General features: G+C 46.6%; 1 long non-coding RNA gene across 2 annotated transcripts; it reads right to left on the bottom strand.

Moving 5' to 3' along the window:
• Window positions 1-201: 201 nt before the first annotated feature.
• On the bottom strand, window positions 202-14876 carry LOC108392719 (uncharacterized). Of its 2 annotated transcripts, XR_012130470.1 has the most exons (5): window positions 14579-14876; window positions 6413-6629; window positions 1285-1416; window positions 866-1068; window positions 202-503 (listed from the first exon to the last, which is right to left on the bottom strand). It is a non-coding gene; the product is annotated as an uncharacterized lncRNA (long non-coding RNA). The 2 variants fall into 2 exon arrangements; XR_012130469.1 differs by lacking the exon at window positions 6413-6629 and having other exon boundaries at window positions 14579-14855.
• Window positions 14877-16112: the final 1236 nt, after the last annotated feature.

The raw sequence follows: 16112 nt of genomic DNA, 5'->3' as shown, positions 1-16112 counted from the left end.
GTTGTTTTCCCCCATTTCCTGAAGATAAGGTGTGTTTGGAAGCCAAGGCTGGAATATGGGTATTTAGAAGGTGGTAGGGAAGAGTTAGCGGACTCACAGGGGACTCTGACAGGGGTGGGGGTGGGCTGCGTTCTTGAGCTTTAAAGAGAGTGGAGGATACACAGCTGACATGCAAAGGATGAGCCACATCAGAGGATGGTGCTGATTTTTAATTTTTATTTGTTTTTAATTAGACATTTTCCAAAGGGGTGGAGGGAATCTGCATTACTTCGAGGAGATTCTGAATTTCAACCCATCTGCTGAAGCCCTTTAAGGACACTGTTGGCTTCCAACCTTTTTATCTTGGTTGAGAAGTGAAGGTGCTTTTGAAAAAGCTCGTTCTGTTTGAAGCAGGAATGAGGGGAGAGGAATCTGGGGTCGACCATCTCAGCTTTTTGTGGAGAAAGGCCACTTCTCATTCTTGATGGCCTCAGGGTTAGAGTGGTCATGTAGGTGGAAGCGCACTTCAAGAAAAAGAAAAAATAATGGTAGAAGAACAAATATTTATTTAGACCGAGAAAGCTGTCAAAACAAATTTCTAGAGCCTTGGGAACTCAGCTACCTTTCTTTTAAAATGTCTTCAGGCAGTTTGCAAAACAAAGCAAAACTCAAACCCTGGTTGGCAGAGAAACACTTCCTGATTACAAGCTGGTGTCCCCTGCTGCCCACCCCCACCCTCACCCCCAAAACACTCGGAAAATCCCAGTGACTCCCAGCATTACAGGGGCTCTGTAGGGAGGGCGACCCTGAAACTTAAGCATTTCACTTTCTTTCTGGGTTCTCAGACCAGGGAGCCCAGCAGAATTTCCTCATCTTACAGACATGCCTGGATCTGTGGGGTCAACCAAGCCCTTTTGTCCCATCAGCCTCCTGAGTGAGGACAGCTAGTCTGCTTCACCCTCCTGGTGGTGCTGGTGCTGCTGGAGCAAACACGCGGGGCCTGGTCCTCCAGCCAGACGGCAGGTGCGCCTCACACAGGCTTGACGCTCAGGGATAAGGTCCAGGTGGAGGCATCTGCCTTACTGGGCACTGGAGGCAAAAGAAGGAAGTGATCTTGGTTCCCATGATTATAGCCATTAAACCCACCCAGAGAGATTAGCAACTCCTCTTGCCTGTGAGCGGGCTTGGAGGAGAAATGCAGTTCCCTCCCTGTCTTGCCAATGGGGCAAGTTCACTATGGATTCAGTGAGACCAAGAAATGACAGTGGAGGTCTATAGTGGGGCTTGAGTGCTGCATCTCTTAACCTGCCCTCAGGTGACGCCAGTGATTCTGATCCTCCAAGGCTAGACCTCCACTTCTCAAAGGCAGTCATGGGACCAGCAGGGACAGCAGCACCTGGGAGCTTGTCAAGACTGCAGACACCTGATCCCCAGAGCCTGCGGAAACACAAACCTTGGCCACCACTAGGTAGCTAACTGTCTTCTCATTTTTTTCTTGCCAGCCCGCTCAGGGTTATAGTGCATAAACAGTTGCAGCTGCTCTGGTCAGGACTCGGTTAATTTTGAGGCTGGTCAAGTAGGAAAATCACTGATTTCCCCACGGAGCCTCCGAGAAGCCGCTGGCAGCTGGTCCTCCTCTGTGAGTGGCTGGAGGCTACAAGCGGGACCTTGTTCAGTGTTTGTGGGAGATAATGTGGCTGAATTAATGATGATGCAGGAGCCTTCACAGAGGTTACTCTTGACTCTTTTAATTGCACCATTTCTCAACCTTAATGCTGCCTCACTGCCATTTCTGAATTATATATCCACACACATCTAGAGACACACGTATCATAGATTAATTCTCTCACTCAAACTGATAAACTACACAACCCATAATTTATGCTCATTTATCTTTGCCCTAATCTAGCCAAATTCTTTTCCTTTTATTCTGTCAAGCAGAGTGCTTGGAGAAACTCGTTGTTAGATTGCATCCCTATTATATACACTGTCCACATAAGTCCCTGTCTTGCCAATTGGTTTCACGCAATTCACTATGTATTCAGTGAGACTGAGGAATGACAACGGAACGTTCTTGGGATAAAAAGGTTTATACCCAGCTTTATTCTACCGGTGATAGGTTGAGCACTAGAATCATGTCTGTATCTAGCAGCCTGCAGGCCCGTAATCCTCCTTCATCTCTGTCCCTGCCTGGAGCACTGGGCAGAGCTCTTTATATAGTGACCCAGTTAATAACAGTTTATTGCTGATGGGTGTGGAAGTATTAGCCTAGCAGCAGGTCAATTAAATCATGAAGTAGTCTAGGTTCAGGTAAGGATCCTGGCCTTAGGAACTTCCATTTCCCTACAGTCCATTCAAAAGCCTTGCAATGAAATCAGAGCTGATAAAGTTCTGAGCTCTTTTCTGACTTCTGCTGATGAAGCACTTTCATGATCAGGATGGTTCTGTACTTTACTTACTGAAAGTTGTATTTTGTTCCATCACAAACAAAACATCTTTTCATCAAATGGACTGTCCCTTTCCACACCTCCACACCACCATCTCACTACCACCCCCACCAGCCTAAGCTATATGCCCTAGATGTAAACTAGAGATGCTCTTTCTTTAGTCATCATATCTAGCTGTCCTCCTGACTGTGGGAAAAATGGAAGTTCCTATGGCCAGGATCCTCTCCTGACCCTAAATTCCTTGATGATGTGATTGGCCTAGTGTTAGTCTAATGCTCCCACACCTGTAGACCATGAGCTATTATTGACTGAGTCACTATATAAAGAGGTCGGTCCAAAGCTCTGGGAGAAGGCAGAGACGAGATGGCTTATGGACCTGCAGACTGCTGGGTGCTGACATGATCCTAGTGCTTGACCTACCACTACAAGAATAAAGCCGGGTATTCACCCCTTTACCTCAAGACCATTCTGTTGTCATTTCTTGATTTTGCTGAATCCACAGTGAACTTGCCCAGGGCTGAAACCCTCAGGCGAGACACTGACCTTCCTAGTCTTGTTTTTCAGAACCTCTCTTTCTCCTGGGTGACGGGTGCTAAGAGACCTCAACTGTGTTAACTTAGCTAGAGATGGCTCCTCCCTCTGGGCCTTCCTCAGGCACGTGGGGAAGACCCACAGCTTTGATTCTGCCTCAGGGGTCCTGCCCCAGTGCTGCCCCTGATGCCTCTGATTTCATGGACTTGGAGTCTTGCTTTCCAGGCATGCAGCACCCTGTGGGGCATGCCTTATCCCACCAGCTCACATCTGTGGTTGTGCCTCCTTCAATTCTGGGCCTCCAGTGCTCCCAGAGTTTCCCAGGCCTCTCAGGTCCTCTTGAAATTCACCTGTTGGCATACAGATGGCTAACCGCCCCCAAAAGTCCAGTTCTACTCTGGCTTAGGGCCTGGAAGGACCCCCACATCCATCAGAATCCAGACTTAAACCCTCTCCAGCTGTGGCCCCCCGACCCCCTCACACACATAGACACTTGGGTCCAACCCCTTATGACCCTTCCCAAGTGGACCCAATGGAGCCAAGGGACATGAGCAAGGCAAGGAGTCCTGCGAGTGACAGTCCAGTGAGTAGGCCCAACAGACCTCCTATGCTAGACCAGCAAATGCTCCTAGTTTGAGGTGTGGTTGTGAGGAAAGGAGTGTGGGGCCATCTCTCCCATAGACAGCTCCATTGAAGACTCTGGAATCAGCACCATGTACCACATCAAAGCAACATAAGAACTGGCTCAAACATAGGACCAAAAGAGGTGTGATTTGAGACTTTAACCTTGTTCTTTTTCACTGGATACAATCAAACATGGCAACTTTCCAAACTGTGGCAGATCGTGGGAGAAAATAGGCTGTTAGCTTAAGACTCTCCCAAGGAAGGTAGTCGGGGTGGAGCAGGAAAGAGGGGTTTCCAGAAGTTGTTGGTTGTGGGCAGTTTGTTCCCTTACAGTGCCTTAACTTCATGGTTGGCCATTTCAGCACTGACTGCAGAACTCCCATGGGATTCTTCATCTCCTTGACCATTTGCTTTGCAGAGTCCCTGTTCTGAATAAAGTCCTATGTCTCTACTCCTTGGCTGCAGGATATTTCTAGGGTTGTGAAACTGCCGATGGATCCCCACAGGTCTTTGCTGTTGCATCTCGATGGGAGGGTTCACTGAACTTGTCAAGGATTCCCTTTCCCCATGTGGTGGGCATTGCACTCCTTACACTCTTGAGCCCCTGACTGTATTCCCACCTGCACATTCTCGGATATAGCCTCCCCTCCTACTTTACAATGATGTAAGTTACCTTGAGTAGAGCAGGGGGAAAGGAGAGAGCATACAAGTAGGAAAGGGATAGGGTTTGGTAGGATGGAGGAAGGTAAGAATGACCTTCCCCGTCTTAGGGCATGGAAGAAGGGCAGTGACAGCACAGCAGTACCTCACCCAGCCTCCTTGGAACTTTTACCAGCCTCCTGCCAGGTCCCCTCACCCCACTGCCTTCATCCATGACCCCAGGTTTCGGTTGGAAATGGAGATGTCTCCTCCAACAGAAGCTGGAATTTGCATATTAAAGACAAACTGTTCTTCATTAGTTTTTATTTATTTATAGGAAGAACAAATGATGTAAACCACAAGACCGACGAAGTCTCTCAGGAGTTCCTGGTGTCTCACATTACACAGAGTCAAAGATTAAAGGTCTGGTTTCAGAGCTAAATAAGCTCAAGGTGGTCCCCGAGCATTCACTGCAAAATGGGAAGAACAGATGCAAGTGCTGGAGGTGACACCCAAGGAAACTCTTTGCTTGGCTGTGCATGAGATTATAGATCACTGAGAAAAGCTGGGGAGGGGAAGATGGAAAGTCCAAACCTCAAAGCATCATTCAAGGAAGGATGGTCTTGTTTATTTCCAGCAATGCTCTGGGTGTTTCCTGTGATTAAATACAAATGACATCTGAATTCATTCCCATTTTCAATCAGAACTGAGCTTGGCTTCTGGTCACATCATGTATTTCTTCTTTCCTTCACCTTTTCCCTCTTTTTGTTCTCTTTCCTGGCTTTTTGCCTCTATCAGTCAAAGTCTACCCAGAAGAACAGAAATCATGCCAAATACTTCAAACATGGGAACCGCTGGATGGAACATGTTACGGAAGCACTGGGCGGCTAGAAGAGCCACGAGGAGGCAGAGGAGCTATCCCAGAGATGACAAGTGGCAGGAAGTCACCACCGCCCCTAGGGCTGGAGGAACCAAAGCTAGAAGGTTCCCAAGCCCAGGGGCACAGTGGTGGCTGGCATTGCTAAAGGCTGCTGCGGATCAAAGAAATCACTGATGCATGCAGAAAGCAACAAGAGGTCCTGGACACATTGGCTGCCTGCTGCTGTTGGAACCAGGGCCATCCCTGAAACCCACAAGTGTTGGCCCCTCTGACAGTCACCCACTGCTCCACCTGCTGAGAGTGAAGCATGGAGGTGCAGATGGCGCTGAGGCCAGCCGGGCAGTGACAGCACAGTCCCTCACTGCTGCACGCTCAGTCCTGCCTTCTCTGAATCTTCCTTTTACTTTTCATTTATTGACCAGCATTCATTGAGCACCTACCATATGCCAGGAATTATGCTAGAATTGAGGGGGTAGAGGGAAGGGGAGTGGATTCAGAAATGTAAAGATAACAACTTGCCCCCAAGGTACTTGTAGATCAGAAGTAACCCTCTTCCTTCTACCCTCCTTTTAAAAGTAGATAAAAAATTGCTTCTGGAAGGGAAAAAAACCCTCCATATTTCTTTGTTTGTGTACTTTTTGGTTAAAAATTTTAGGGTAATTTCTAACCAACTTGCTCAGTCTATAGACACATACTGAGGAAACATATAATACACATTGGATTCAACTAGGAGCAGTGAGAAGAAAAATGACCTATTACCCAGAGACTTTACTCCAGAGAACCTTACAATCTAGGGGGAAGATACCTACAGCACACGACAACAGTGAACTGAATCTTCATGGCAACAAGATGGACTGACTTCCTAGAGGCAGCTGCCAGGGCAGCCGGGACTGCCCAGTGAGCAAGGCGGGGGCAGCCTGCACAGGGAAGAGGCTTGGCTGGCATATAAAGAGAGGGAATGCATGCCAGCGGGGAATAGGCTGCAAACTGAGTCAGGTGTGCACACAAATCTCCTTTCTGCCTCTTGCCCTAAGGCTGCCAGTGTCATCAATCTCCAAACTGTGGAAACATCCAGTATTAGAAGGCAGAAATGCAAACAGAGCTCTATTTCCTCCCTTTTCCACACAATCTTAGTCCAATGACCTTAGGTGAATCATTTGACCTTTGGGGACTCAGTGGCCTCATCTGTGACAAGGGAGTATGGTTTCTATTCCTGATTATAGGGCTCTGGAACAGACCAAATCTGTGGTTCCATACTGCTCTCGAGTCCTAACCCACCTAGGAAAGAGGGTGGTGGGGGTGTCAGATTTACCTGGAGGAAAGTGGAATTCTCTTGATGACTGGCGGAGAAGCTTGGTCCTTTCTCTCCAGTCCACACTCTCACCTATATTCTCTTCTCTGTAGCAGCCCATCTTCTGGAGCTGCTGGGGCACTCAGAGTGAACCCCAGGTTCATTCTTCTGGTTGCACAGGCCCCAGCCAGCAGTATGCAGAAAGCAGCTCTCCTATTGAGCAGCCTTTCCTCATAGCCTGAGTAAGGAAAAAGCTGCCTGGTGGACATGCACGATGGTAGCAGACCGGGGGGTGGGCTCTTCTTTGTCCCCTGCCCCCTTCCTCAGGTCCTCTGCCCCTAGCACAGCCCCCCTTAATCTGCCCCCACAGGCCAGTCTGTGCTTATGGACACCCCCTCACCACTCAGCTGTTTCCATAATGAACAGTGACATCTCATCACATTACTGGCTTGCTTCTCTGGCAGAGAGGTTAAGGGCTGGTGAGGCTCATTAGCATCTGCCTGGGAGGGCACCAGGCAGTCTGCTCTCCCCCCTCCCAGAGCCATCCTGTCCTTCCCAGGCTTCATGCTAGCAGGTCTCAGCTGTGTGTCTTCCCCCACTGGTGTGTCATGAGCAATTGTGAGGAGGGTCAGTTACTTATTTAATAGCAGTGATGGGAGGAGTGCATGTGTGTGATTTACTTTTGGAAATTTATAACAAATTGAAATAGTTATGTCCCCTCACTAGAATTCTAAGAAAAGCCATGCTGGACCCTGTGCATGGATTCTCCCATGCTATTTTGGAATGGCTGGCCTGCTCATGAATAGTTACACCATACTTCTCTGAAGTTCATTGAAATTACCGGTGGATCAAAATTTAAAGCTGGAGGGAACTGTAGAAAATCTGTAATTCAATTCTCTTCTTCTGAAGATGATGGAACTAAGGCCCAAATGCTGAAATTACTGGCTTAGCCCCTAACAGAGGGCTGGACTCATCAATGTCAGCTGATCCAATGGATGAAATTTCCAGCGTCGTATGTTACATAATCCATCAGAATAAGGGCCCTTTGTTGTTGTTTTTTGAAATTTTCTACATTGAGAGTTGCAACCCCATGTCCACAGGGACTGAGACCTAATGTGGCCTAGGAGGGTGGGCTGGTGGTGGGCCTTGGGGAGGTGAATGGCCCTTGCTTTTTCCAGAAAGGCAGACATTAGAGTTCAGGGTGAGATCTGATTTTTTACATTTTGCCAACTAATTCAAATTTGAAATTGAATACCGCAGAGTCAAACAAGACAAGGTGCGGAGGCAGACAAGCCTGCTTGTTTTCGGCCTCTGATCTTCATGGATGTTAGGACTGGCTGTCAGGTGGTTTTAGTTCCCATGTCTGTCAGCATGTCGCAATGCAGGGCCAATGCTCAGGAGGTACTTTCTCTGTTGGCTTAGTCAGAAAGAGAGTTTCTTCTCTAAATAAAGAAGGGGAACCTGTTGACAACCAGGATGTGGGTAAAGGATCAGACTGCAGGAGTCTCTCTCCGTGTAACCAGAAAAAGATAAGTTGTTTGCAAGATTTCACTCTGCTCGGAACCTGCTTGGCAACCACCTTCAGGATGAGTATCTTTGGTACTCTAAGGGGGGTGACTGGGGATTTTTCTGAGCATAACTTCTCACTTAATGAGAGTCCATAAATGGGTTCCCATTTTTACCTACACACTGGGTTGGGAAACCTAAGGGTTGTGTCTGCAGGACAGTTGACCAAGTCTGAACTGTAGTGTGCCCGTCTGTCCAATAGAAACATTTTATAAATGTCTTATCAACAAACACACAGGAAATGTGCATATAATCCACATATAGGAAAGTGCTCCTAAGAATACCATACAATGGATTTTGACTAACTGAACATGCCTCTGTAACCAGCACCCAAATTGGGATAGAACATGGCTAGCACTCCAGAAGCCCTTTATGCCCCCATTCCAGTTCCTCACCTCCACCCCCAATCCCGCCAGGATGGCTGCCATTCTGAAGTCTAACAGCACAACAAGCATAGGTTATCATTTTTGTATACATGTTGGGTCTGTCTGCTTTTGCTCAACATTGTAAGATTAATTCATCTATATTGTTTTTTGGTGTGTATCATTGCTCTATAGTATTCCATTGTATATACAGCAGACCCTTGAACAACACAGGTTTGAACTGTGTAGGTCTAGTTATACACACATTTATTTCAATAAATTACTGCAAAATTTTTGTGAGATTCGTGACAACTTGATAAAGCATTTTCTTTTCTCTAGCTGACTTTACTGTAATATTGCAGTATATAACACATACACAAAATATGTGTTAACTGTTTATGCTCTGCTTAGGCTTCTGGTCAACAGTAGGCTATTATTATCAGTTAAGTTTTGGGGGAATCAAAAGTTATATGTGAATTTTCAACTGTGCCATGGGGCCACTGGCCCTTGCCCCTGCATTGTTAAAGGGTCAGTTGTATATAACACTATTTGTACATCCTATTATTGATGTGCATTGTGGTAGTTTCCATTTTGGGGTTATTACAAATGGTGCTCCTATGAAATTTCTGAAACATGTCTTTTGATGAATATTGTACACATTCCTTTGGGATATATGCCTAGGAACTGAATTGCTGGGTCATAGATCATGCATATGTTAAGCTCTAGGAGATGCTGCTGGTTATACAAAATGATCATATCAATGTACATTCCCAGCAGCAGTGATGAGCATTCTGGTTGGTCCACATCCTTGCCAACATTTGGTTGTTGAACATCACAAGCTTAGTTTTGTTTTTCATTTAGTGGCAGTGTAGTATATGTATCACGTTACTGTTTTGATTTGCATTTTCCTGATGACTAATAAAGTCGAGAACTTGTTTGTATGTTTAATGGCCCTTTGAATATCCTTTCTATGAAGAGTGTTCAAATCTTCCACCTATTGAAAAAAAATGGTTATGTTTTCACTCTCTTAATGGTGTCTTTTGACAAATCGAAGTTCTCGACTTTCATGTTCACCAGGTCATCATTTTTTTGTCCTTAGGGTTATTAACTCTTTTATGTCTTGTCTAAGAAATCTTTTGTCTAGTCAAGGTCACAGAGATATTTTCTTTGGAAAGCTTAATTAAGTTTTACCTTTTACATTTCAAATAGAGACCAGAGTCAGCATCTTTTCATCTTCTAAAGGTAACATTTCCCAGTCCCCATGCACCTGCGGCATGGCTGAGGGGGAGACATCCCATAATGGTAGGAGCAGGACCTGAAATCAGACTTCTAGTATCATTCAATTACCAGCTATTTGACATGAGGCAGTTACTTAACCTCTCTGTGACTTGGTGGTTTTTTTTTTTTTTTTTTTGAGTAGTAATCATTGCCTTCTTCAGGGTTCTCTTGTGAGGATCAATTATATTAATTCATCCACAAGTGTGAAAACAGTACCTGGCACAAAATAAACATCCCCTAAGGGTTAGTTATTATTATTGGGCTCAGTTTAACTAACGGGAGAAGAGTGAAAAGGAGGGTGAGGGGGAGATCGTGTACTGCAAGTACTGGAGAGGATGGCGGGGGAGAAAGAGAAAGCCATTCATCTCTATCTGCCTCTCAAGTTACTTCATAGAGCACAGACTGTCAGACTGTAACAGCCGGAAGGTTCCAAGCAGTTTGCTGGCGAATGCAGGGCAGGAAGCCCAGATAGCCAGGAAGTACTTTGGTCACATGTATCCCCTCCCCCTGAATTTGGGAAAAACAGGCCACAGTCTCCCTAATTATTTTAAGCAGGAAATGGATGGTAATCAATGAAGCCAGTATGAAGAGCAGCTGTGGATTGGGGCCCGCTCAGCTCTGCTGGCAGTCCAGCAACTCACTTCCCCATCCCAGCTTCCAACAGGTAGAGCCTCAGCTGGGGACTGAGCTAGTTTTCCCAGGGTTGGTCCTGTGGGGGAGCAGGCACTTTACCCTGAGGCCAGAGACTCGAGGACCCAATCATTTAGTGTGACAAGCTCTTCTTAAGAGAATTTCTAGAATTACGTATCTCTCTTCAGATACATCCCCAGCACATTTAGAATACTATCACACCCTTTAGTCCAGAACAGGGCCAGCCAACTTCAGTCAGAAAAACCCTGGCCGCAAGTAGTTTGTGGGCCCTGTGGTTTCTGTTGCAGGCTCTCAGTCCTGCCACTGTCTCATGAGATCAGCCTCTGGCAACATGTAAACAAATGAGCATGGCTGTGTTCCAATAAAACTTTATTTGTGCACACTGACATTTGAATTTCACATAATATTCACATCACCAACATTTTTGTGGTTTATCTATTTTCCCAAATGTTTAAAAGTGGGAAAACCATCCTGTGTTCACAGGCTATACCCAAACAGGCAATAGCCCAGGGAAGCAGTCTAAATTAAGCTTAGTGGTTTTCAAAGCCTGGTCCCTGAGCAAGTGGCCTTGAAACATCAATATTGCCTGGGAACCTGTCAGAAATGAGACTTCTCAGGCCCCACCCAGACCTACCGCATCGGAAACTGGGGGTAGCCTGCCAGGCTTAATACATGTTCTGATGCACATTCAAGATGGACAGTCACTGGCCTAGAATTCAAAATATTCTTCGCGCTGATCCTAAGCCTTTATGTCTCTCTATTTTATTTGCATCAGACAAACCAATCACCCTGATACCCTAAACCCTTCTGACAAGTCCTTTCCCATAGCTGCTTGTTGAGGCAAACGGCTTCAGAAAAACACTGACAGGTGCCCATGTTCTGTGGCACGTGTGTCTGATTCACTAGGACTGAACATGTGATCAAAACCTGGTCAGCAACAGGCGTCTGTCATCAAGGCTGATCAGGTTCGCTGTCCTGAGGATTTTAACTGGATACGTGGGGAGGAAATCATTCATTGCTATGGGGAGCCAAGGTGAAAAACAAAAATGCAGAAAGAGGGAACAATACACAGCTTTCACAGGCAGAGCATGGGGAGGCCAAAGCTATGAGGAACCACTGGTGCTGGGCGAGAGGCAGTGAACTGAAGGTCGTCACCACAGAGAAGGGGCCCCGAGGCAGGGAGAGCTGAGTTACATTAGGGTAAGAGAGCCCTAGGGTAGAAAAACCCTCCCCAGTGAAAGGACCCTAGGCTGCTTTATACCCTGAAACATGCGCCTGCCTCCCACACCTGGGGAGTCCCAGATCACTGTAAGATTCCTGGTCCCATGTGAATCCTGACAATAAACAGGGGTGGAGTGTTTTGTCTGTTCCTTGGCACCAAAAGAGAACGCTCAATGGGCAGAACACTCTGGCCTAACTAGCATGTTGAGGCTTCCCTTAACACACCATGCACATGTATGCTTCTCTGCTCAGGCTGATCTCCTCTCCTCCAAGAACAGAAGTCCTTCTCTTCAAGACCTCATTTAAATGGAATCTTCCCATCGAAATCTTTGATTCTCCTGCTCTTCTTCCATGCCTGGGCAATCCATCTTTTCCTCAGGACCAGCATCCTTACTAGGAGCCCTCTACACTTCATCCTATTGGGGGAGCGTTGTGTATTTTCCTTGGTCCTTGTCCCCAGCACAGCAAAGAATTGAAGGGCAGAGACACAGTAGTGAAGCAGAGTAAAAGTTTTATTTAAAGTTACTTAGAGAAAAAGTGCAGGTGACCTCAGAGAGAAAGGAGCACCCTGAAAGGTTGAAAAGAGAGAGTTTAAAGTTAAAAGGTGACGCACTTAGAAAGTGCGGGCAACCTCAGAGAGAGGAGTACCCCAAAAGGTTGGGGGTTCCCCCTTTTAAGGATTCTTCAGGAATGTGACTAAGGGCTGGAGGTGCAGACTTGTTAAGTGATCTCTGAATATTTAGAATTAATTTAACACAAGGAACTTCCTGCTCTGATTTCTCCCTATGATACTAGGGTCTTGGTCTGCAGGCAGATCAAACAAGACTGCCTGCCCAGCCCCCAAGGTGGGCTGAGCTATTGTCTGTTTGCTATAAAGTAAGTTAAGAATCGTACTTCTCAACTTTCTGGGTATTAAAATGCAATCTTTAAGATGGAATCCTTCCTGCTTTTTACTATGTTGTTCAGGGCTGTGCCTGCATGCTAAATTAGTGACCTAGGTTTTGTAAACTCCTTGATTAGGGCCAAAGGAGTAAAAAAACAGCATATAGGTAAAGTTAAAAAATAAGCAGGGCCTGCATGATTAACACAATAAAGACATGGGCTATGCTGAGGTACCCTCCTTTATCTGGGGAATATTCAAACATTTGAGGTCAAGTTGCTCCTGCTTTTTGAGCTTTAACCCATTAACTGTGGGCTTTCCTGACCTTATTCTCTTTCCACCCCACTTATATCTATTTTCCTGCCCAACAATCCTGCCATGTGCAGAGTTACCCATTGGCCTGCTCAAGTAACTAACACTTGGGCATCTTTATGTCCTTGCCATTCCCAGTACAGGCCTCGCACATGGTCAGTACTTAATCAGAGTTGGAGGAGATCAGAGAAGGTCCATTCGTGTGCTCTGGCATGACCTCTCCACCTTCCCCGCCCACAGATATTTCACAGACCGGAAGTCCAAAGTCCAGAGAGGTGACAAGGTTTGACATTAGTTGCACAGTGTTCTGGGACAGGAAGGACCAGATATCCCTGGTGGGTTCTTTTTCCAAGCCCCTGTCTCCTTCACACTTCTAAATCCCTTCTCCACACTTCAGCTGAGGGCACCTGAGATTTCTTCAAGGGCTTTCAATGACCATTTGCAATTAACTTGTACAGGAAATATCTCCAGTCAATTAGTATTGGCGTGTTTCCAGAGCTGTCACCAAGCTGCTCTGGAGCAATCAGACTTAATTATCTTGTTGTCTTTTCTTTTTTTTTTTCAATGTTAATCTCATTTGTGAGGGTTTTTGTAAACAATTAGGTAAGCAGAGACTTTTAATTTGAATGAAGTAAATTTGGATGGAGCAACTATGCTTTACAAACAATTCCAAGGCTTTAAAAACCTCAGCTGAGCCCCATAGTTAGCATAGGGCCTGCATCTCCTCCTGAAATCACTAGAATTGAGGGAAGAACTTCCAATTATAAAATAAGTAAGTCACAGAGATGAAAAGTACAGCATAGGGAGCACAGGCAATAGCATGGTAATGCATTTTTATGGTGACAGTCGTATCTACACCTATTGTGGTGAGCATTTTGTAATGTATGTAATTGTTGAATTGCTATATTGTACACCTGAAACCAGTATAATAATATTGTATAGCAACTATACTCAGTAATAAAATAAAGTCCACTAGAATTGTACTCGCAGGGAACAGACAGTTGGATGGCAATAGAAGGAAACTCACTTGTTTGTGTTTGGACCACCATTGGGCGCGAGAGAGGAGCTAGAGAGGGACAGTGCACATTTTGTGTGGCTCTACCTTTTCAGACCCAGCTCACTGAATTAAACTAAACAGCTGTTTGATAGCAGAAGCAAATGGCTGCTTTGGGAGGAAGTGAGATGCAGTACAGTATTCCACAAACCAGTTCCATGGAAGGTTAGCAGGTGTTTGGTGGGAGCAGCTGTTGTTTCTGCCTGTTGATGCACCAGGCAACCTAATTTTCTTTAGTGTTCAGGCCTCTGCCATTTGAGGGAAGCTGAGCCCTCAGCACCCAGCTCTGGATATGGGCAGCTGGTCAACTTTAGGCATATCTGGCAGCTGTTGCTGGCTTGGGACGGACAAATGACAGAGGGCAGGCTAAGGAGAGGCAATCAGGGGACAGTTTCTGGTACTACAGGTAAGAGCAGCCCTGTTTCTGTTGGTGCAGCAGGTTGTAAGAATGAGTGCCTGGTCCTGTTTGCAGCAGCTATGTTGCCCCTTCATTCGAAGAGTCAGCCCCATGAGAATGCAGGAAAAACAATGGGAAGCAAAGGAGAGAGAGAGAAAGAGGGAGAGAGATTCCTGATGCCAGGAGGTGAGTTCATCTGATCAAGCTACATCCTTGACTTTTCAGTTATTTGGCCAATAATTCACTTGTTCCCTCCTCAATGCAGTTTAAATTGTGTGTCACAACCCAAAGAGTCCTTACAAATACAGTATTAAAGGAAAACACTTTCAAGCTCAAAAATCATGACTTAACTATTGTCAACCGTATGCAAGCAGTAAAAGCCCAAATTCAATGGAAAATCTCTCGAGAGCCTGAACTATAAATCAAAGTAGGATTAATCTTATGGAAGGAAAATCTTGCATTTTACCTTTCTTCCTCTCTGGCCTCTGCACCTGTAGGCTTTTTCCTCTGAATCCTCAAGCATTTGAGCAATGGCCTCTATGCGCTTGCCTCTCAGCACTGCTGTGATTAGAAGTCCAGAGAGGACTTGGCTGCATCTTGGCTGTCCAGAGTCCTCGGCATTCACAGCCACTCCCACTTGGCAGCTGTGCACAGGGTACTGGGCCAGGATTCCTGAGAGCTTGCCCCTGTTAGGCCGGTGACTGGCTACATCACTTGGGCAAGGCACAAGCCACCCTCTGTCTCAGTTTCTGCAATGCAAGGTGACTAAGCTAGCTTTGGTATGGGTCCAACCTGTCTTGCCTGTTGGAACTTCTCCCTGTGTGGCCCTCTTCCAAAGGCTCCTCTAAGTCCTTGTGTTGCCCAGGCCCAGTCACAGCCTCCTCTCTGAGGGGCGTCACACCCCTGACTCAAACAGGGTTCCACATGGCCCTTCCCACTACTACAGTGCAGCCAGGCTCTGTAGGGCCCTAGGGTTCCCTCCCCAGGAAGGCATGGCCTCAGTCTCCATCTGCCACCATACCTGTTCAATTGCTGCACTCACTCTCAGCTTTGGCATGGCTCAGATGGAAGAGGGAATCCCAACAGACCTTTTGCTGGGACTGAGATTCTGGTTCCTAGGAGGGGAGGCTCTGAGAGGGATGGGAGCACAGCGACAGACTGGAGTTGGCATATGCTCCCAGGCTCTGGGGAAGCGTGTCGGGGAGGGACTGGATAGAAGGCTTTGTACCTGTGGCTGCTGACATTCGCCGCACTACTGGGAAGCGAGCAAGCCCAGAAGTGAATTTGAAGAAAAGCAAAAGAAGAGCTAGTCACAGGGCTCATCCTCCTGGGCAGAGGCTGCCTGGCCTCTATGAGAGGAGGACTGAGCTCCAAGGCTTCCCATGCGCCCCTGGGGTGAGGAGGACGTACCCCCAGTGGGCTGAATTCAGGGGCATCTGTCAGCCCCACTTTATACAGTGCAGCTGGCCATCCTGGCTCTGCGCTCAGTTCTGAGCATCTCCTGGGGCCCGGCCAGCATGCTATGGGATCAATAAACATTCAAATGTCATGTTTCCAAGAACCAGCCATCATAGTAAATGTTGTCCAATAAATGTCACCAGCGGGTAAAAAAATCTCTCCTACAGGAGACCCTCTGGCCATTACTTCCTCTCCTGACCCTCCCACTGGGATCATCACAGTGTCTCTGCTGGCTTCAAGTTTAACAGCAAAGGGTGAGGGGCTGCTTCTAAGTTTGAAGCAAAGTGCAGTCTTTTCCCTGGAGATCCAGCACCAGGAGCTGGCTTCCTAACCCCATGTACTCTGGTCATCATTAGTGCTGTTGGCCAAACATTCCTGGTTCTTTGCACTGTGGGAGCAGGATAGGACTGCACTTCTTGGCTTCCCTGTGATTGGATGTATCCAAATGACTAGTTCTGACCAACGCAGCATGGACGGAAGAGACCTGTGTCGCTTTTAGATGGAGCATTTAACTGTTGATACAAGACCCTCTCCAGATTTTG

The sequence above is a fragment of the Manis javanica genome, chromosome 4 (genome assembly GCF_040802235.1).
Source record: "Manis javanica isolate MJ-LG chromosome 4, MJ_LKY, whole genome shotgun sequence".
Taxonomy (NCBI): domain Eukaryota; kingdom Metazoa; phylum Chordata; class Mammalia; order Pholidota; family Manidae; genus Manis; species Manis javanica.
Note: the sequence above shows the minus strand (reverse complement) of the source record. Positions and strands in the feature narration are given on the sequence as shown.